This window comes from Phyllobates terribilis, unplaced genomic scaffold, assembly GCF_046119375.1.
Source record: "Phyllobates terribilis strain yellow unplaced genomic scaffold, ASM4611937v1 Scaffold_4__5_contigs__length_816908805, whole genome shotgun sequence".
Taxonomy (NCBI): Eukaryota; Metazoa; Chordata; class Amphibia; order Anura; family Dendrobatidae; genus Phyllobates; species Phyllobates terribilis.
Genome location: NW_027362764.1, coordinates 606192230 through 606213702, shown reverse-complemented (window position 1 = coordinate 606213702; position 21473 = coordinate 606192230).

Genomic DNA, 21473 nt, shown 5'->3' with positions numbered 1-21473 from the left:
AAATGTATACAGGGAGCTGTGTGGCCATCACACTACATATGAAGGAGCTATGTAGGCCATCATAATGTATATAAGGAACTATGGGGCCATTATACTATATATGGAGCTGTGGAGGCCATCATACTGTATATAAGTAGCTTTTAGGGAATTATACTGTATATAGGGAAGCTGTAGGTGTCTCCTGCTCTTTATTGGGATGGCTGTGGGTCATTATACTGTGTATAGGAGCAATATGATCACCATCATAGTGTATATAAGGGACTATGGGGAATCACAGTGTGTCTATCAGGCTGTGGGGCATCATACTGCATATAGGGGGATATGGGCCAATATACAGTGTATAGAGAGCTGTGGAGGCCATCACAATGTAAATAAGGAGATGTGGTGACCTTTTATTGTGTATAAGGGGCTATGGGACATCATACTGTGAATAAGGTGGGCATAGTCACCATAATATTTCATATATGGGAGCCAACATACTGTGTATAGGGGGCTATGGTCACCATGATAATGTGTATGGTCAGGCTGTGGGGCCATCATGCCGTATATGGGTCTGTGGGGCTTATCATACTGCATATGGAGGATGTGGGACATCATTATAAGGAGGCACAATGGGGGATCATTATCGGTATAATGGAAGCACAGGGGTATTATTGTAAAAAAAGCATGGAGGTTATAGTTCATAAGGGCAAAAGTGTGGAGGTTATAGTTCATAAGAGCAGAAGTGTGGTGGTTATAGATCATAAAGGTGGATGGTGTGGCGGTTATAAATCATAAGGGGTGATGAGGAATCATTATCTTTATGATGGAGGCACAGGGGTATTATTGTAAAAAAAGCATGTAGGTTATTGTTCATAAGGGCGAATGGTGTGGAGGTTATAGTTCATAATAACGGAAGTGTGGTGGTTATTAGTGTTGTGCGAATGTGCTCAGATAGAGGTTTATCCGAGCACGCTCGAATCCTAACCGTGTATCTTTGACGTGCTTGCAAAATATGTTTGCGTCGCCGTGGCTGCATAATTCGCGGCTGTTTGACAGCCATGAGACATGCTGGGATTGCCTGACAAGCAAGCACTCCCTGCATGTGTTGCAGCTGTCTAACAGCCGCGAGACATGCAGCCGCGGTGAGCTGAGCATGCTGAGGATACTCGGTTAGGACTCGAGTATGTTCGTATAACCCCTTATCCGAGCATGTTCGTGCAACAGTTATAGATCATAAGGGTGCAGTGTGTGGCGGTTGATCATAAGGAACTATAGTATCTTATAGCTCATAAGATGGATGGGGTGGGAGTAATATTTTGTGCAAGGAGCACAGTAAGGGGAAATTATTATTCAGAGTCACAGCTTGGACAGATATTTTTCTTGAAGAGCATTATCATAACTTATTTTAAGGACTTTGCAGAGACTAGCTGTGGGTGTCCAAATTCCTCAAGGCATATGGGTCAGATGGAGGTAAAATGGATATGATTTCACATCACCTATGAGGTACCTAAGTGTAAATTCTTATTTGTGATACTACCTGTGTCTTTTCAGTATTGTAGTTTCTGTATTGTCCACAGTCTGATGATAACTGGTAACAACAACTCCTAGTATCCCCTTACTATATGTATGAACATACTAGGATTTAAAGGTTCATGTGATACTGATGTACTGTATATTGTGGCCACTGACCTGACATTGCAATTGATCACTGTACTAAGCTTGATGCTGTGTTCATGCACTTATGTTGGGCTTAGTGCTGTATTCATGTACTGATGGTGGCTCTGGTGTTGTATTCATGTGCTGATAGTGATTCTTGTGCTGTATTCCTTCATAGAAAATATTGATTTGTTCTATATACTGCAAATCTGTGGTACTGCACTATATAGTATAAGCAATCAGGCAATCGCAGGTTTAAGTCCCCTAAGATGACTAAATAATAATGAATGAATACCGAAAAATAAATGTGCTTGTTCACTACAGGTTTCAATTGAATCATAGAATCATAGAATGGTAGAGTTGGAAGGGACCTCCTGGGTCATCTGGTCCAACCCCCTGCTCAAAGCAGGATTCACTAGATCATCTCAGACAGATGTCTGTCCAGCCTCTGTTTGAAGACGTCCATTGAAGGAGAACTCACCACCTCTCGTGGCAGCCTGTTCCACTCATTGATCACCCTAACTGTCAAAAAGTTTTTTCTAATATCTAATCTGTGTCTCCTGCCATTTAGTTTCATCCCATTGCTTCTAGTCTTTCCTTGTGCAAATGAGAATAAAGATGATCCTTCTACAATGTGACAGCCCTTGACATATTTGTAGACAGCTATTAAGTCTCCTCTCAGTCTTCTTTTTTGCAAGCTAAACATTCCCAAATCCTGCAACAGTTCCTCATAGGACATGGTTTGCAGACCAGTCACCATTCTGGTCGCTCTTCTCTGAACTTGCTCCAGTTTGTCTATGTCTTTTTTAAAATGTGGTGCCCAAAACTGTACACAGTATTCCAGATGAGGTCTGACCAAAGAGGAGTAAAGACCGATAATGACTTCACGTGATCTAGACTGTATGCTTCTGTTAATACATCCCAGAATTGTATTTGCCTTTTTTGCTGCTGCATCACACTGTTGACTCATGTTCAGTCTATGATCTATTAGTATACCTAAGTCTTTTTCACATGTACTGTTGCTTAGCTCTATTCCTCCCATTCTGTATATGCTTTTTTCATTTTTATTGCCCAGATGTAGTACTTTGCATTTTTCCCTGTTAAAAATCATTCTGTTGGTTGCTGCCCACTGCTCCAGTTTATTTAGGTCTTTTTGAATCCTCTCTCTCTCTTCTCTAGTATTAGCTATCCCTCCTAGCTTTGTGTCATCAGCAAATTTAATCAGTTTACCCTCAATTCCTTCATCTAAATCATTGATAAAGATGGTGAACAATACAGGTCCCAGGACGGAGCCCTGTGGTACCCCACTTGAGACATTCATCCAGCTGGATGTGAAGCCATTTACAACCACCCTTTGAGTCCGATCACTAAGCCAGTTATGAATCCACCTAACAGTTGCCTGGTCCATTGCATACTTGGTCATTTTTTCAATAAGGATGGTGTGAGATACTTTGTCAAATGCTTTGCTGAAGTCAAGATATACTATATCTACAGCATTTCCCTGATCCACCCAGTCAGTGATTCTGTCATAGAAGGAAATTAAGTTTGTCTGACATGACTTGTTAGTTACAAACCCATGCTGACTCTGGTTAATCACTTCATTCTTATCCATGTACTTACATACATGTTGTTTAATAATTTGTTCAAAGATCTTTCCTGGTATAGAAGTCAGACTCACCGGCCTATAGTTCTCTGGGTCCACCTTCTTCCCCTTTTTGAAGATAGGAACAACATTTGCTCTTCTCCAGTCTTCTGGGACTTCTCCTGTTCTCCAAGAATTTTCAAAGATTATGGAGAGTGGTTCTAAAATTTCTTCTACGATCTCCTTCAGTACTCTGGGGTGTAATTCATCTGGACCTGGAGACTTGAACTCATTTATGTTAGCTAAATATTCCCTCACAATCTTTCTGTTTACAGATAACTTGGATTCCTCTATTCCTTTAAAAGGACAGTGAAGATCAGTTGATGTTACATTTTCTTTCTGAGAGAAAACAGATGCAAAATAGGAATTAAAAAGTTTGGCCTTCTCAACATCCTCTCTTACCATTTCTCCATTTTCATCCTGTAAAAATCCTATAGCATCTTTGACTTTTCTTTTACTTTTGACATACCCCCAAAATCCTTTTTTATTGCTTTTGACATCTCTTGCAAGCCTTAATTCATTGTCAGCTTTAGCTAACCTGATACGTGCCCTACAGGATCTGCAGACTGCATTATAATCTTCTTTAGATATGCCTCCCTCTTTCCATTTAATAAACATTTCTTTCTTTCTTTTTAGCATGTGTTTAAGTTCTGTGTTCATCCATCCTGGTTTCCTTAAATGCTTCCCATTCTTCCTACTTTTCGGGATTGTTAACGATTGTGCTTTGAGAATCTCATTTTTAAAAATTTCCCATCCTTCCTGGACATTTTTGTCCTTAAGGACATCCAGCCATTGGATCCCTCCTATTCTCTTTCTGAGTCTCTTAAAATCTGCCTTTCTAAAATCTAACCTTGAAGTTTGAGTCTTCACATGTCTTCCTCCTCTAGTTATCCAAAATTCTATAATAGCATGATCGCTGCCTCCTAGGGCAGGGAGGGTTGCCACTTTAATTTTCACCTTAGGTGGCAGGAAAACGAGAATCGGACCTATAAGAAACAATGGAATACTTTATAAAATTTTAATTGTCCATTTATTCTTCTGTATTTTCTAGCAATTTCCAATTACAAAGAATATTTCACTAACATGATTATATCTTACCAGCATAATTGCCAATCTCAAGGAAACACTTAGTTTTTTCGGTTTAATACGTAGGTGTTTTGGCAGACATTACTTAAGGCTTTCATTATAAAGTTACAAAAACTTACTGCCATAAAAAGCATTCATAGTTTATTGAATATTGCCAAAATTCAGATCAGCAGCTTTTACACCATTCACACATTATGTTGAAATGATATTGTGTAATTATGGGTCATTTTACTGCAAACATATATATTCATTATTCCGAAAAGTTTTAAGAAGAGTTAAGTATGTTATTACATTTTCCTTAAGAAAGTTTTTAAAGAGGACCTTGCACCACACATGGCTGCAGAGTGAAATAAAGTGGTTTTGTTTATTTTTAATTTCATCTTTCCCTTCTGTGATGAATGGCGCCAGAGAGACCCCGCAGAATCCCACTGCTGCCACCACTTGTGAAGGATCCACACCTCGCCACCCGCCTGACGTCACAATTACGTCAGATGGATCACGTGATACGAATCTGCTCTTTGCACCAACGTGACTGCGTTACCCTCGGGGACGCGTAAGGTCAGATTGGTACGGTTCTACACAGGCACCCCCTGTCCACACAGGTACAGGAAGGCACGGGATTGAGAAGAGGTAGCCAACTCAGTCACTGATGTGGCACCACACTTGCTCACACCCCTGACAAGCTGAGAAGCCCTTTCACTGGCCCCAATGAAGCGGAACCTTTGCAGCCTGGTAGAACTGCCACCAGTTTTTATTAGATATAATTCCCGCTAAGACCGAGGGATTATATCGGGTCACAAACCTGCCTGGTAGCGTGTTTGTTGGACCGAACAACGTACATGAGAGTTGGTGGATCAAGATAAAAGAGCAGCTCAACGTTAAATTATATATTTAATCTCCTTAAGGGCACACTAGACAATACACCATATACATAAGGGCTATACATACATAATGGTCAGAGATGCAAACACAATATTAGTGGTACAAAGATATAAGCAGTTATTAAGAGTCAGTTACCAGTCAGATGGAAGGCCTGGCTTGCATGGGAGGAGCTGCCACATGGGAGGCTTGTGGTCCCCTTTGTTGCAGGACTTCTCCCACATGATGTGTCATTGCGACCTCCCTAGGACAGAGACACTGAGCTAAGGCCGTTGGAGCTCTTAGCCCCTCTGGGTCACTCCCCCTCTTGCTCCCTGGCTGAACCTAAATCTCTACCTGGCCTTTCTCAGCTAAAAACTCCAAAAACTAAAATGGGCTATACTTCCTTACTGGATGGTCCTAGGGAGCTAGTTTTGGTGTCATCGGATTCAGCCGAGCCCCTGCTATGCATGGAGACCAAACACAGTGGACCTAGGGGCTTCCAAAAGGCTGTGCCATGTATCTCCCTATCCCTACGCGCTAGACTGTGCTGGAAGCCAGGGTGACTTTCCTCATGTTCGTATGATTCCAAAAATATATTTGGCGTATCACTGGGATGTATTATATTCCCATAACTCGGTGCTATGGGAATATAGGGGGTCTTCCTGTGGCAGCTCCACAGCAGAAGGTGGGGGTTTTGCCACTCACAGTCCCTCAGCCCCCTCCCTTCTTGTTTAGCTGCAAAAGTGTCTGGTTACAGCCGTACATTGTAGCCTCTATAATCCCCCACCAAACAGGGTACAATGATTGACGTGGGATTATTTCTTGAATATTCTTCACACCTCCCCCCTTTAGAGGGTGCTATTGGGCAGCACCACCCGGTGTTCCCCCACGCACCCGTCCGCAACTTCCCCTTGTCGGGATAAGTCGTTGGCATTGCCCTGGTCGTGGCCCTTTTTGTGGCAAATAGCAAAGTGGTACTGCTGGAGCATAGCATCCTCCCATTCATCCAGGATACGGTGTGTAACCAGCTGAGGGGGTTGTGGTCTGTCTCCATGGTGAAATGGCACCCGTACAAGTATGGCTGTAGATGCTGCAGGGCCCACACAATTGCCAGACACTCTTCCCCATCATGGAGTAGGCCATCTCCCTTAGCAGGAGCTTCCGACTCGGGTATAAAACAGGGTGTTCATGGCCCATAGTTTCGACCTGGCTGAGCACAGCACCGAGGCCAAAGTCACTGGCGTAGGTCTGCACTACAAACGGCTGTGTAAAGTCGGCTGCCTGTAGTACTGAGGAGCTAGAAAGGGCGGTGTTCAGCTCCCGGAAAGCCATCTCACACTCGTTTGTCCAATCGACTGCAGAGAGCAGCTTCTTCTTAGTGAAAACCATCTCACACTTGTTTGTCCAATCGACTGCAGAGGGCAGCTTCTTCTTGGTGAGGTCCATCAAGGGCTTCGCCAGGCTACTATAGTGAAAGACGAACCTCCTATAGTACTCGGCTGTGCCCAGGAAAGACATCACCTGTTTCTTTGTTCTGGGGGTGGGCTTTCCTGGGCTCTGGCTTTAGAGTTCCCCCACCTACCTGGTGTCCCAGGAAGTGGACCTTACTCATACCCAGCTGGCACTTTTCCAGCTTAATGCTCAAGTCTGCCCATTGGATCCGCCCGAGCACCTGCGCCAGATGCTTCAGGTGATCCTACCAGGTGGGACTGCAGATGGCTGTGTCATCCATGTACACGCCCGTGTACCCTTTGAGTCCCTTGAGCAGTGCGTTGACCATCCACTGAAAAGTGGCAGGGACATTCTTCATGCTGAATGAGATCACCGTGGACTCGTACAGTCCAAATGGGGTGATAAAGGCAGAGCGTTCCCATGTCTTACGTGTCAGGGCAATCTGCCAATATGCCCGACTCAGATCCATGATGGTCAGGTACTTGGCTCCGGCCAACTAATCGAGCAGGTCATCAATGCGCGGTATTGGGTACGCATCGGTGACCGTGACAGCATTGAGCACCCTATAGTCCACACAGAATCGGGTTGTCTGGTCCTTCTTTGGGACGAGGACCACAGATGAGGCCCAAGAGCTTCTGGATGGTTGGATGACCCCCAGCTTCAGAATCTCATCAATCTCCTGGCGCATGTGCTGCTGTATCTCCAGGCAGACCCGATATGCTGAACGCCGGTTTTGGGGGTGATCCCTGGTGTTCACGTGATGGACGGCCAACTCTGTCCTTCCGGTCTTGTCGCTGAACAAATTCCGGAAGGGGTGTAGGGTTGCCCACAGCTGGGATCGTTGGTCCGACAACAGCTGGTGGCAAACCTCCTCGATGGTCCCACCCGCCCTAGCCTGGGCGAGCATGTCCGGGAGGGTCTCTGCCTCTCCCTCCTCTGGTTGCATACAGGGAGGGCGCAGGCCTCCTGCTCATGATGGGCCTTCATCATGTTTATGTGGAAGGCCTTCCGCCTTCCACGGGCATGGTCCAGGGTGACCAGGTATGTCATGGCTTTGAGCTGCTGGTGCATGAAGTATGGGCCTTCCCAGGCCATCTGAAACTTGTCCTGTGGTATGTGGAAAAGTACCCACACCTTATCACCCACCTGGTAGGTCCTTTCACAAGCATTCTGGTCGTTCCATCACTTCTGGCTGGACTGGGCTCGCGTCATATTATTGTTAGAACCTTGCTGTTAGGTTTTTTTTTCCTTTGCTGGTCACATGACCTTGTTGGCCTATTTAGTCCTGCTCCGCCCTTCTGGCTTTGCTGGACTTCATTGTATATCTACTTTCTAGCTAGCCTGTGCTCTGTATCTAACTCTGTTAGTTTGCTTGGTCTACGGACCTCTATGTTCTATCTATTTTGTTTGTTCGTCTGTCTGCTACTATTTCTGTTAGGAGGTGTCCCATATTCCTCCCAGTCCTTAGTACTTGTAGGGATTCCCTCCCCACATCTATAGGTCTTCGTACAGACTAGATTAGGACTTTAGCAGGTCTGGTCGCAGGATCAGGTTCCCTGTTACATCGTAGGGATTCAGCTGAGTCTCATAGTAGGGACAGATCTCCTCTCTTTCCTTAGCTTTGGTAGCAGAACATAACAATTATCATGCACCAACTGCGCCAAGGTCTGCATTTTGTCACAGAAGCGCATGACATATTCAATGACTGACACTCCAGGGGTGGCTAAGTCCCCTGCCCAGACCTCCTTCACTAGAGCCGGAGGGCCCCGCGCACGCCAGCCGTACAGGAGCTCGAAGGGGGAGAACCCTGTTGAGGCCTGTGGAACCTTCCGATAGGCAAATTTCCGGTGTGGGAGCTACTGCTCCCAGTCGCACCCGTGGGAGTCGACCAACATCTTAAGCATCTGCTTCAGGGTGCCATTGAATTGTTTGCATAGGCCGTTGGTCTGAGGGTGATACGGTCTGGTCACCAGATGTTGCACCTGTGTTTGCTTACAGAGGGACTCCATCAGCTGAGACATGAACTGGGTCCCCTGGTCTGTGAGCATTACCTGGGGGAAACCCACTTGGGAGAAAATCTCCAGTAAGGCAGTGGCCGCCTTGTCAGCCCGAATGGACGACAAGGCTACTGCTTCCGGGTACCAGGTGGCATAGTCTACTACCGTTAGTATGAAGCTTTTCCCGGAGCTGCTGGGAGTGGCCATCGGGCCAACCAAATCCACAGCCACCCTCCCAAAAGGCTCTTCAATGATGGGCAGAGATACCAGTAGGGTTTTGGGGCACCGCCCCACCTTCCCCACCCTCTGACAGGTGTCACACGACAGGCAGTAGGCAGTCACCTCGGCCCCCATCCTTGGCCAGTAGAAATCCTGGGCTAGCCTGGCCTTGGTCTTAGTGATCCCTAGATGTCCAGCCATTGGAATCTTGTGTGCCATCTGCAACAACTCCGCCCTGAACGGATAGGGTACCACTAACTGTCGGGCCCTGGGCCACACCTTCAGTGCACCTCGCTGGACCATTACCCGCTACAGCCGTCCTTGGTCCCAGACCACCCGCTTGAGATCTGAGTCCAAGGGAGGCTGTGCCGCCTGCTCCTTGAGAGCTTTCAGGATGTCGTCAGTATCCAACGCTGCCTGAAACCCATGAATGGACGTGGCCAGAATAGTTGAGACTGCCACGTCTTTTGTCAATTCCTCGGGACCTGTCTCCTGGCCTCCGTCTGCCCCGGCAGCCACTTAGTCGGAAGGGGAGAAGCCATCGGACTCCAAAGGGGCCCCTGGGGCCCGGGTGCCACCACTGCGCGTTACAGCGGCCATGGCCACTGTGACCACGGGTAGCACCCGCTTATGCTCTGCTTCTGACCAACTCGCCGATCTAAACGGACTACCCTGGCCCTCTGACATCCCGATTGTGGAGGAACCCTGTCATGCGGCCTTACCTGGGAGCCCTACCTCTCCTGGAACTGCCCCGCCCTCCATGGCATGCTCCCCTTCCGCAGCTGTCTGCCCCCCGTCTGTCCCCTCTGTGACAAGCTGTTCCAGCCTGCAGGCTGGCCATGCTCTAGGGCCTTATCACAGCTGACTTGATTGATCTCCTCCCCCCGAGGGGAGAGGGACACAGTACATCACCCACCCTCACATCCCCATCAGTAGACATGTCAGTAACATTGGCATCAACAGGGGTGGACATCATGTTGTCTGGAGGGTCAGGCCTTGGGGGTTCAGTGGCCACATAGTGGGACACTAGCCACCCCAAGTCTCTCCCAAGCAAAACACTAGCGGGAATGTTTCGGAGTTAACCCCACCTCCCGCTCTCCCCTCCCGGTGCCTTAGTCCAAATACACCTTGGCAACAGGCAGCGGTGGCTCTACGCCTCCAGTCCCAGAGACGACGAGAGTTTTCCCAGGTATCAAATCCTGGGACGAGACAAGTTCAGGCCGCACAAGAGTCATTTCAGCGCCATTGTCTCACAGTCCCATGGCCCTGGCGTGGCCTATGGCGACGGTCTGAAGGTTGTCAAGGGAACTCCCACCACCCCCACTCACACACAAAACAGTGGACAGCTTTTGGTATGGGGACGGGCCCTTCTGGTGCTGGGGACACAAGCCTTTGAAGTGGTCGGCTGTCTGCAAAGGTGACACAGTCGTGGTTCCCCTACTGGCGTGGAGAGGAAAGCATGGGTAGGTGCCCCCTTGGGCCTGGGGGCAGAGACAGCAGGCACCATGTTCGTCTTACTCCCTCTCCAGCTGGCAAGTTTCTTAGCCTCTGGAGCCCTGTTGTTGGAGTACTCGTCAGCAAGTGTCGCTGTTGCAGCGGCCCCCTTTGGCTTCCAGTCACGGAGGTACTGTTGGAGGTCCACTGGGCAGTTTCACAGAAACTGCTCAGTCGCGATGAGCTCCTTCAGCTGCTGGAAGGTGGTGAGCTCCAGTCCCGTGGTCCATTGATCAACTGCTCTCAGTAGGGCCCGCATGTGATCGACCCAGCTGTCTGAAGGACCCCGCTGCAAACTCCAAAGCTTCTTCTAGTATGACTCAGGAGTCAAGTTGCACTGCTGGACCAGAGCCTGCTTGATGTCCTCACAGCTCAGGGTGATCTCACTGGGCAGGTACCCAAAGATTTCCAGGGCCTTACCCCTAAGGCGAGGGGTTAAGAACTGGACCCACTGGTCCTCAGGCAGATGGAACTGATGGCAGATTTTTTCAAATGCCAACAAAAAAGTGTCCAAGTCCCCTCCTTTGTCCAGCAGGGGGAAGTCCTCCTAGCTTCGAGACTCATCTCAGGGAACTCGCGATTGGCTGGGGCCTGCAGCCAGAGCTGGAGCTGAAGCATATTTTCCTGGTGCTCACGCTCCCTCTGTCGTTCCGCCATAAGGGTCTCGAAGGTGGTCTTGCCCCAGCATGGAGACTCGTCAGGGCAACTTGCATAAGGGCATCCAAGCCTGCCCGGCTGGGGGGATGGTCAGGTGGTGGGTGGCCCACCTGGGGAATCGACCACCGGCCACTCTCTCCCTGGGGAGCCTAGGCAGGACTCCCCTTCTTCTTCCACCTCCGCCCCACCACCCAGAGCATTGTCCATCTCCTTGGTCCTGCCCCTGGTGCCACTGGCCATCCTTGCACTCTATGGTCACTGACACCAAACTGCAACCTAATGCACCCACACACCTTACAGTATTTGCACTCGGACTGTCTAGTGCTGAGCTGATTTTAAGACTCCAGCAGCAAAAGCTACTACTGGCCGTCTTTAGTGTCTGTGAGTATGCGTTCCAAACTCCCACACACTATTATCTCAATTCCACCACTGCCACCACTTGTGATGAATGGCACCAGAGAGACCCCGCAGAATCCCACCGCCGCCACCACTTGTGAAGGATCCATACCTCGCCACCAGCCTGACATCACAATTTACGTCAGACGGAATCACGTGATACATATCTTCTCTTTGCAGCAACGTGATGTTCCACATCCCCTCAGGGATGCGTAAGGTCAGATTGGTACGGTTCTACATAGCCACTCCCTGTCCACACAGGTACAGGAAGGCACCGGGAGTGAGAAGAGGTGGCCCACACAGTCACTGACGTGGCACCACACTCGCTCCCTGATAGGCTGAGAGGCCCCTTCACTGGCCCCAGTGAAGCACAACCTTGTCGGCCTGGTAGAACTGCCACCAGTTTCTATTAGATATAATTCCTGCTAGGACTGGGGGATTATATCGGGCCACAAACCAGCCCGGTAGCATGTTCGTTGGACCGAACAATGGACATGAGAGTTCGTGGATCGAGATAAAAGTGCAGCCCAAGGTTAAATTATATATTTAATCGCCCTAAAGGCACACTAGACAATACACTATATAAATAATGGTTATACATACATAATGGTCAGAGATGCAAACACAATAGTAGTGGCACAAAATATATAAGCAGTTATTAAGAATTAAGTTATTAAGTTTCCAACCAGATGGAAGGCCTGGCTTGCAAGGGAGGGGCTGCCACATGGGAGGCTTGTGGTCCCCTTTGTTGCAGGTCTTCTCCCACACGATGTGTCATCGCGACTTCCCCAGGACAGAGACACTGAGCTAGGGCTGCAGGAACTCTTAACCCCTCTGGGTCACCCTCCCTCCTAACCCCTGGCTGGACCTAAATCTCCACCCCTGGCCTCTCTCAGCTAAAAACTCCAAAAACTAAATTGGGCCATACTTCCTTACTGGGCGGTCCTAGGGAGCGGGTTCTGGTGTCATCGGATCCAGCCGGGCCCCTGATATGAATGGAGACCAAACACAGGGGCCCTAGGGGCTTTCCAAAGGCTGTGCAGTACATTTACCTATCCCTAGACTGTGCTGGAAGCCAGGGTGACATTCCTCATGTTCGTATGATTCCAAAAATCTATTTGGTGTATCACTGGGATGTATTGTATTCCCATAACTGTGTTGAATTATACATGTCTGACACAAAGGGACATGCCGCATGGCTGGGGTCCACAGGGGGGTCCTCATGTGGCAGCTCGACAGCAGAAGGTGGGGGTTTTGTCACTCACTGTCCCTCAGCCCCCTCCCTTCTTGTTTAGCTGCAAAAGTGTCCAGTTACAGCTGTACATTGTAGCCTCTATAATCCCCGCTACTCTTCTATCAGGCAATCAGATGGATGAGTCTGGGTTTGGTGAATACCTGGAAAACATTAGCTGCCCGACTTTATTGTGCTACCTGTAAAATTTGGTGAAGCAGGAGAAATACTGTAGGGTGGTTTTTCAGTAGTTGATCTAGGCTCCTTAGTTCCACTGAAGGGATATCTTAATGCTTGAGCATAGCAAATTGTCTCTTCAGAGATATTTCCCAGAGGAGCATTGCGGCTTTAAAAATCTTCTCACCATGACATGCTTAACATGTCACTCTCCGCAAGGAGAAATGTTACCCCTTGGATACTGAGCATAGCAAAACATTTTGAACAGTTGTATGTTCCCAACTTTGTGGGAACAATTAGGTCCTGTTCTGTATAACAGTGCCACAGTGCATGAAGCAAGGTCCATAAAGGCATGGTTGGGTAAGTTTGGTGTGGAAGAACTTGACTGGCCCACACAGAGACCTGACTGAAACCCCAACAAACATCTTTGAAATTAACTAGGATGGACATCTGTGTCTGACCTCACAAATGCTCTTCAGGATGAATGAGTAAAAGTTCCTAGACACCCTTCAATATTCTTCCATGTAGCAGCTGTTTTAACTATCAAGTGGCCAAACTACACATTAATGCCTATGGATTTAGAATGGGATGTCATAAAAGCTTCTGTATGTGTAATGTGTAGGCTTCCCATATATTGAGCTGTTTCTGAAGGCGTCAGCCTAGTATATGACTCAGCAACATAATACAACCTGTTATGAATGTGTTGGAAACAGTGACATCCTGTGGTTTCATGACATATCTCTATATGAAGTTGAAGGAAAACACTTTTTCTCCTATACTGCTGATCAAGATTTAGGAAAGGTAATTGAAAAATATTTATAATTACAGCATTTTGTACCTTTTCCCTTTTCACAGTACAGACATTCAGAGCATGATATTTAGCAGCTAGCATTGCCAATAACCTGTGTAGATCTTCATCCATAAGTGGAAATGAAAATTTGCTTGGGTACTAACTACTGATTCAAGAATATAATCAGCAAAAAACACGTGCAGCACACTTCTCCACAGATTTCTTCTCCCTGTTGATCAATTCAATAAAAAGTATGTTTTCATGGAGTCAGTCGTTATGAAGTAGCTGTAATAATAATCCAATAAATTCACTGCGATTATGTTATGTTATACTTATCTGTATTACATTACTACTTGGAACAAAGATTATAGAAAAAGGTGGTGCAATGGTGGCAGTCACACCTTGGCCAAGTGCCAAACGTCCTCTCTAACACAAGAAGACAATACTATTGTAAATTGTTAGAGATGAGCAGATCAATTTGATAAAAAAAAAACACAGCAAAAAAGGGCAGCAGTGTTTACCTGCCCACATCTTCAGAACTAAATGCACTACCAGGGTGCAGCAAACCCACATAAAGATGGCGGCTACACAGGTGCAAAATACTAATGAGACAATCACTCCCAACCTACCACTTTTCTTTAATTTTTTGGGGAATTTTAATTCTTCTTATTGTGGCTTTGCTTTTTGTATTTAGAGTAGGGCTCGTAAGCATGAGGACCCTTGTCGCGGGTTACGAGCTTACGTATTTTGGCCAAAATATCAACTAATACCTCATATATTATATATATGTATTTTTGCACTTTTTTTATTCCAGGGTGCAGTCGGGCCCATCAGGGCTGTCATTGTAAACTGGGATGTCTGTTCCCATGGGGTGCACTTGGATAGTACCGGGCAGCCCGCCTTATCTAATAGTATGGGCGCAACTAATAGGCTGTAAGCCGGATACTGTGCACTACCCGAGTGTGAATAGCACCCTATAAAAGCCTTTTTGTGTGCAATTCAAATACTAAGCAATCATCCCCTCCATGAAATGGTAGGTTGTGAGTGATTGTCTCATCAGTATTTTGCACCTGTGTAGCCGCCATCTTTATGTGGGTGTGCTGCACCCTGGCAGGGCATTTAGTTCTGAAGATTTGGGCAGGTAAACACTGCCCTTTTTTGCTGTGTTTTTTCTTGAATTTTTGGGGGAATTTTAATTCTTAGTGTGCCTTTGCTTTATGTGTTTTGTGTTCAAATCAATTTGATGCAAATTTATTCGAATTTTCTGAGATTTGCAGGTCCCAGTGAATTCAAGCAATTTGCAATTTGATTCATGTGAATCACCAAAATACTGCCCACATACCATTTAAACATTATAGTAGGCTGACATGACCTCAAGCACGATCAAGCATTTCCTTATAATGCCTTGCAGCTATCACATCAAATGGTATAGCACAGTAAAAAATGAGGGACTTTCAAAGCCTATATAAAAGCATAATCATGGAATGCAGCAGCTATATCTGGGTGATTAAGAATAGTGAGAGGATGCCAGAGCTCACAACTTAGCAATAGAGATGGGAAGAGAAAGCCTTAAAGCATTGGACAAATACTCCAGTCAATAATGTGTTGAACTACTGTAGCAGTGAAGAAAATGAAGTTTAGTCGTTTGTAAATAATACAGAGATTCAATTGATAGGAGGAGAGTGATATCACAGATGCGAGCTGCAGCGAAAGGCTCAGTGTGATTGATCAGTGATATGGTATACCTGACATCTATCATGCTGAATTTGATTCACAATAATGTGTTGCTTCTTCATTCTTAATGTGCTAGAAAGCAACAGCAAGACAGCACATTATTTTTACAGAAGAAAAAAAATCAGTTGGAGACATTGAGTATGCCTTTTTGCAAACAGGGAAATGATTGTTTGAAAAAAGTACTAAAAACAAAACAAAAGAAAATTTTGCAAAATCTAGACATTTAACTGCAACTGTCTACCATGTATTGAATATGGTAAATAACATGGTTAATAAAAAAAACATTGTGGAATTGTACTTTTTTTGCAATTTCACCACAGTTGGATTTTTTTTCCCATTTTCCAGTACATTATGTGACAGAATGAATGATGTAATTCAAAAGTAAGGCACGTTAACGATGCAACAATATTTTATTGCTTACATCAAGGTTTTACAACAACTCCAGGTAAGTGGCCAAAGTACAATTGTCTCAGTCAACAAGATCCCCTCCCCGGGATGGTAGTTCAACTGCCTTTGTGCCAGGTGATACTCACTGTCTCCCAACTTTTGGTTGGCCCACAGATTTCGTATATCCAACCAGTATAGTCTGTATTCACCTTCCACGATCCTCCAGACGACAGATAAAACAATAGAAGCACAGGTATCCAGTAGCAACAATCCTAAAGAAAGTTTAAATCCAAATGACAGATCCCACAACTGTAGTACGTTTATTCAGCTCAGTCGGTAACTAATCTCCAAAACTCCATAGGCCCTCCATCCATCCATGGCTCCAGGATCTCAGCCTAGATCCTATCCCTTCAATGTCATTCCACAAACTCGCTGACTAGCTTGCTTCTTTTCCTCCCTCCCTGGGATCAGTCCCCTGGATGGACAGAAGTGTTCACATCCTCACCCTTAGACATTTACTTTTAGCTGCAAGAATGAAAAGTCTTTCAGAAGCCCATCACTGGTGACTGCATGTGAGACCACCTGTTGGTATGACTCCAGTGGGTCTACTATCCCCTTCCACACATTGGGACTAGTGGCTGTTAGAACAATGGCCTGAGGCTTCTGAGATACTAATGAGATTAATGGAATTTACATTTACCTTTACCAATCTCTTGTCAGGCCTTATGTATACATAAGTTCCAATCAGCATATCTTCCTCTCTTTACTGTCACTGAATGGAAACATTGATTCTTGAAGCTGAACACTTTACAAGTGAAATTAGTGCACATAAGCTGATGGACAAGCAGAACATTAATAAAACACAGCAAGCAAATCTCTAATAAAACACAATAATAAGATTGATGGAACCGGTGCTCCGTGCTGGAAAAAGTCTGCATCCCTTAGAGCTGTGAACTCCACTCTACGTGAATTGGTGCAATAGTCTTAGAACAAGGCCAGTTCCTCACAGTACCAAGATGTTTAGTGCCCCATTACCTGTTTCCAGTACCTTTGTGCTCCAACTGTTAGTGGTGACTAACCTATCTTCTTCCTCCAACAATGGGTAGATTTATAACATCAGCTTGTTGTTTCAATATACTTTGCATACTGTAAATCATTATTACAAGAGAATATAAGAAACTTGGTAATATATCTTATTAGAGAAATATGTTTCTTTCTCCACTAATGAGACACATCTTCTCTCCCCCTTCCTGCTTTCTGTAATCATCACTTATTCTGCATTCAGCTAAAATGTCACATTAAAACGGACAGCCTGATGGATCAGATTACAACTACCTTTTGACATTTATGAAGAGGAAAGGGCGTGGAAGGAGTAGTGTTAGTGACGCACCCCCTGGGCCATATTCTTTAGGGGGAATATCCGGAGCCGGATCAGATGGGAGTTGTAGTCTTCCGAGTGGCTGTGACCCGGTCCGTGCCCAGGGTGTCAAACTCAGTTGTATGTGGCAGTCCTATAGATGTTATCAAGTTCTTAATGTCGACTACGCCACCCGTTGTGTTGCGGTCACTGTGGCCGCCGCTGCAGCAGGGTCCGCTGAGGCTGGTGGTGTTGGTGCAGCTTGATAGGATAACCCCCAACGGGAGGGGTATAGCCTCAGGGGGATCAGGTGCAGAGGATGGGAGTTGTGGTGATGCAGTGTAGACGGCAATTAGAGACAGAGTCGGGTTATGCAGTTTAGGATGTTTACTCACTGCTGATGTTCTGGTCACTCCAGCTTCGAGTGACCTCCCGAGCCGTGCTGCGTCCACCAGGTTCTGGATCCAGCCAACCCCCAAATAAGTCCGGAGCGTGACCCTGAGCTCTCCTTCTGTCCTTTCTCTGGCCGTCCCCACTATTGATCCACCCAGGTCCAGCTCCCTCGGGCCTTCTGTTGGGAGACCCTTGGCCTCGGGTTCCCTGACCCTCCACGTGGTATGCCTTCGTGGTGGATGTGGTGGGTGACCATGGCAAACGCTGCCCACGGTCTCCGGTCTCTGGCTGGGGTGTGTTTTTGCCCCCACCAGCTTGGGTTCCGGTACCCTGTGCCGACTCTTCACCCGGGGATTTAAGTTGGGTTCTTGGAGTCCTTTTCTTCTGTTTCCCCCTCTGGGTCTCTCTTTCTCCTCTCTCACTCTGGGTCTCTCTTCTCCTCCGCTCGCTGACTTTCTCTCTACAACTGACCCTGTTCTTAGTTGGTGCCCACCTTATATACACCCTCTATGTGTGAGCTCAGGTGACCAGCACCCAATGAGCTCCTAACTTTACCCAGGCTGCTCCCCCTATCTGCCCCTACACTACTTGGGATGTACCACCCCCCTCCCACTCCAGCCAGGAACAGACTCGGTCGTACCTGCACATTTCTAAGTGGGAGTACCGTCGGCCTGCTCCTCGGAAATGGGATGTGTGTAGTGCATGCAGCCTACCGAGCTCAGTTCCACACTCCTTCCTTACCCGGGAGTGGAATATCACACCTCTGGGTTGAGGTGCAATACCCCTGTAGCAGCCGAATCCTCAGGGTGCTACATTCCCCCCTGGTAAATCACAGCACGTCCTCGGGCTGTAAGACAAAAACATCACAAAACATACAAAAATTTTTATATAAACATAAACATATAAAACATATAAAACCATTATATAAATTAGCAGCATTAAACATGTATCTGGAAGGTAAAGGGCACCGTAAGGACGGCGGCGCCCTGGGCTACCTGGCCTTGCGGCCAGGCCGGAGGCTCCGCGGAGGTAGGGGGCGCTGTTGGTGATGCGACGCCCGGGAATTCTAGGCCCTGCGACCAGGCTGGTGTTACTTCCTGTTTTGCCACGCTCGGGGTCGGTGCGCATGGCGTCACAGGGGTCGCGGCGGCGGCTTCCGGTTGGGGCCTAGTCTGCGTCGGTGACATGGCGTTTTCGGGCACAGCAGGGGGACTTTCGGGCTCTGCGACGGGGAGCTGGGGCAGGTAAGCGGTGTCCTGGTTTGGGGTATAGACGTCCCCTTTACCTGCCTCCATGCATTCGGCTCCCTTCTCGGCGCCGTCTCCGGCCTTGGGTCCTCCCGCGCCATCCTCAGAGGCTGTCTGTCTCCTCATCTTGGCTGGCGTGCTCCGGGTCTTGGTTTGCTGGGCCATCTCTCGGCTCCACTCCGCCAATGTCTCTCGCTGTACCCGGGCCATCCTCCGTGCGAGGCCCTCCAGGGCAGTCTGTGCACACTCCCGGTCTCGGGGGAGCTGTGCGAGGACCTCCACTAGGCCTAGTGGGGTCGTGGTTTCCAGCAGGCTCCTGACCAACGGGTCGGTGCTGCTCTGCTCTTCTTCCAGCAGGCTCCTGGCCAGCGGGCCGGTGCTGCTCTGCTCTCTCGCCATCTCCGGGTGAGCTTCTCTGCTACTCTTCTCCAGGCTTCTTGCCTCCGGGTGCGCTCGCTCCAGACTGCTCCAGGCGGCACCCATCTTCGTTCTTTTCTTTCGTCTCCTTCCACTTTGAGGGCGGTCCCGGGGCCACTTGGTGACTGTCAGCTCCAGGGGCGGTTCTTTCACGCTGACAGACACCTCTAGCATCACAGTCTCTGTTGGTGGGGGCGGTTTCCACTTTTGGCGCCATTTTCGGTCCTGGCCCACGATGGGAGGTGGCCTCTCGCCACCCTCTGGCACGCCCATAATGGCGTCCGCTCTGGCAAGGCGGGAAACCTTTGGTAATGGCGGGAATCGCTTCCCAGTGGCGGGAAACTCTGCAGATGGCGGGAAAAAGTTGTTAATGGCGGACAACCGGCTGGAATTGACTGGTGATGGGGTCCGATGGCGGGGACCCTCCGGAACCGGCAGGAGACTTCTTTTTGAGGTAAACTTGTTCTTTTCTTCAGGCACGCAGTACCCGGGTGTTGCGGGCACGTAATCCTGCCGACTACGCCAAAGTTGACGCACCCCCTGGGCCATATTCTTTAGGGGGAATATCCGGAGCCGGATCAGATGGGAGTTGTAGTCTTCCGAGTGGCTGTGACCCGGTCCGTGCCCAGGGTGTCAAACTCAGTTGTATGTGGCAGTCCTATAGATGTTATCAAGTTCTTAATGTCGACTACGCCACCCGTTGTGTTGCGGTCACTGTGGCCGCCGCTGCAGCAGGGTCCGCTGAGGCTGGTGGTGTTGGTGCAGCTTGATAGGATAACCCCCAACGGGAGGGGTATAGCCTCAGGGGGATCAGGTGCAGAGGATGGGAGTTGTGGTGATGCAGTGTAGACGGCAATTAGAGACAGAGTCGGGTTATGCAGTTTAGGATGTTTACTCACTGCTGATGTTCTGGTCACTCCAGCTTCGAGTGACCTCCCGAGCCGTGCTGCGTCCACCAGGTTCTGGATCCAGCCAACCCCCAAATAAGTCCGGAGCGTGACCCTGAGCTCTCCTTCTGTCCTTTCTCTGGCCGTCCCCACTATTGATCCACCCAGGTCCAGCTCCCTCGGGCCTTCTGTTGGGAGACCCTTGGCCTCGGGTTCCCTGACCCTCCACGTGGTATGCCTTCGTGGTGGATGTGGTGGGTGACCGTGGCAAACGCTGCCCACGGTCCCCGGTCTCTGGCTGGGGTGTGTTTTTGCCCCCACCAGCTTGGGTTCCGGTACCCTGTGCCGACTCTTCACCCGGGGATTTAAGTTGGGTTCTTGGAGTCCTTTTCTTCTGTTTCCCCCTCTGGGTCTCTCTTTCTCCTCTCTCACTCTGGGTCTCTCTTCTCCTCCGCTCGCTGACTTTCTCTCTACAACTGACCCTGTTCTTAGTTGGTGCCCACCTTATATACACCCTCTATGTGTGAGCTCAGGTGACCAGCACCCAATGAGCTCCTAACTTTACCCAGGCTGCTCCCCCTATCTGCCCCTACACTACTTGGGATGTACCACCCCCCTCCCACTCCAGCCAGGAACAGACTCGGTCGTACCTGCACATTTCTAAGTGGGAGTACCGTCGGCCTGCTCCTCGGAAATGGGATGTGTGTAGTGCATGCAGCCTACCGAGCTCAGTTCCACACTCCTTCCTTACCCGGGAGTGGAATATCACACCTCTGGGTTGAGGTGCAATACCCCTGTAGCAGCCGAATCCTCAGGGTGCTACATTAGGAGGCAGAGAGGCATGCAGACTGATGATGCTGTTTACTAGTAAGCATTTTCTGTTATTCAGGAGCTGGATTCACAGCAATACTGTTCAGTACTGCTTTATAATGGCATCCTATGCTGCTGTTGCTTCTGAAAATACATAGAGACATAAGTGAATAGAGACAGGTTAGCAGAAATACCTAATGACTATTTGTGCAGTGTATAGGTGACATGATAAAAGCTAGTGTATATCACTAGCTAAGAGACAACTGAAAACTAGAGATAGAGCCTGCAGAGGGAGAAAGCGGAGAAAAATGTAGGATAGAAAGTCATATACGGTAATGGCCTGAAATGCGTTATTCACCTGAAACAGGTACACTTACACTGTAATTCCCAGCATCATCAGTCTGGATGAATATATGTATAAAATGAAGAGAACGTGCACTTATTAGTTGAGAGCAGGTGTTGAGATGAATAAAATGAACAGAAAACCTCTTGCAACTAATGGGAATACTCTGATAGGCATGGTAAGTGCAGATTACACAATTTACCTTCTATGTAAATTGAGCTTTGAATGTGACGTGGGTTCAGTGTATATGATCATTTC